This window comes from Triticum urartu, chromosome 3 (genome assembly GCF_003073215.2).
Source record: "Triticum urartu cultivar G1812 chromosome 3, Tu2.1, whole genome shotgun sequence".
In the NCBI taxonomy this organism is placed as follows: domain Eukaryota; kingdom Viridiplantae; phylum Streptophyta; class Magnoliopsida; order Poales; family Poaceae; genus Triticum; species Triticum urartu.
This window is the reverse complement of record NC_053024.1, coordinates 518,891,940-518,893,647: the sequence shown is the minus strand read 5'-3', so window position 1 is coordinate 518,893,647 and position 1,708 is coordinate 518,891,940.

Genomic DNA, 1,708 nt, shown 5'->3' with positions numbered 1-1,708 from the left:
ACGAGTTTATGTGTTTTGATGTACCGAAGGTAGTTTGGAGTACCGGATTTGATCACGGACATGACGAGGAGTCTCAAAATGGTCGAGACATAAAGATCGATATACTGCAAGCCTATATTTGGACATCGGAATGGTTCCGAGTGATTCGGGGAGTATATGGGCCTTATTGGGCCTTAGTGGAATAGAGAAGAGGGAAGGGAAAAGAGGGAGGCACGCCCCCAAGCCCAATCCAAATTGGGAGGGGGCCGGCCCCCCGTTCCTTCCTCCCTCTCTCCTCCTTCCTTCCTCTCCTACTCCTACTTGGAAGGGCTCCTACTTCTACTAGGAAAGGGGGGAATCCTACTCCCGGAGGGAGTAAGACTCCCCCAGGGAGCGCCATAGAGAGGGCCGGTCCTCCCCCTCCTCCACTCCTTTATATACGGGGAGGGGGGCACCCCATGGACACACACTTTGATCATTGATCTTTTAGCCGTGTGCGGTGCCCCCCTCCACCATAATCCACCTCGGTTATATCGTAGCGGTGCTTAGGCAAAGCCCTGTTTCGGTAGCATTCTCATCACCGTCATCACGCCGTCGTGCTGACGAAACTCTCCCTCGAAGATCTATTGGATCGTGAGTTCTCGGGACGTCACCGAGCTGAACGTGTGCAGATCAAGGAGGTGTCGTACCTTCGGTGCTAGATCGGTTGATCGTGAAGACGTACGACTACATCAACCACGTTGTCATAACGCTTCCGCTTACGGTCTACGAGGGTACGTAGACGATACTCTCACCTCTCGTTGCTATGCATCACCATGATCTTGCGTGTGCGTAGGATTTTTTTTGAAATTACTGCGTTCCCCAACAGATCAAAGGCACAAGATGATGATGGCCATATCATATCACTTATATTGATTGCATGTGATGTTTATCCTTTATGCATCTTATTTTGCTTAGTTCAGCGATAGCATTATAAGATGATCTCTCACTTAATTTCAAGGTATAAGTGTTCTCCCTGAGTATGCACCATTGCTACAGTTCGTCGTGCCGAGACACCACGTGATGATCGGGTGTGATAAGCTCTACATTCACATACAACGGGTGCAAGCCAGTTTTGCACACACAGAATAGTTGGGTTAAACTTGACGAGCCTAGCATATGCAGATATGGCCTCGGAACACTAGAGACCGAAAGGTCGAGCGTGAATCATATAGTAGATATGATCAACATAGTGATGTTCACCATTGAAAACTACTCCATCTCACGTGATGATCGAACATGGTTTAGTTGATATGGATCACGTGATCACTTAGATGATTAGAGAGATGTCTATCTAAGTGGGAGTTCTTAAGTAATTTGATTAATTGAACTTTAATTTATCATGAACTTAGTACCTGATAGTATTTTGCATGTCTATATTGTTGTAGATAGATGGCCCGTGCTGTTGTTCCGTTGAATTTTAATGCGTTCCTAGAGAAAGCTAAGTTGAAAGATGATGGTAGCTACTACACGGACTAGGTCCATAACTTGAGGATTATCCTCATTGCTGCATAGAATAATTATGTCCTGAAAGCACCGCTAGGTGACAAACCCGCTCCAGGAGCAACGCCAGATGTTATGAACACCTGGCAGAGCAAAGCTGATGACTACTTGATAGTTTAGTGTGCCATGCTTTACGGCTTAGAACCGGGACTTCAACGACGTTTTGAACGTCATGGAGCATATGAGA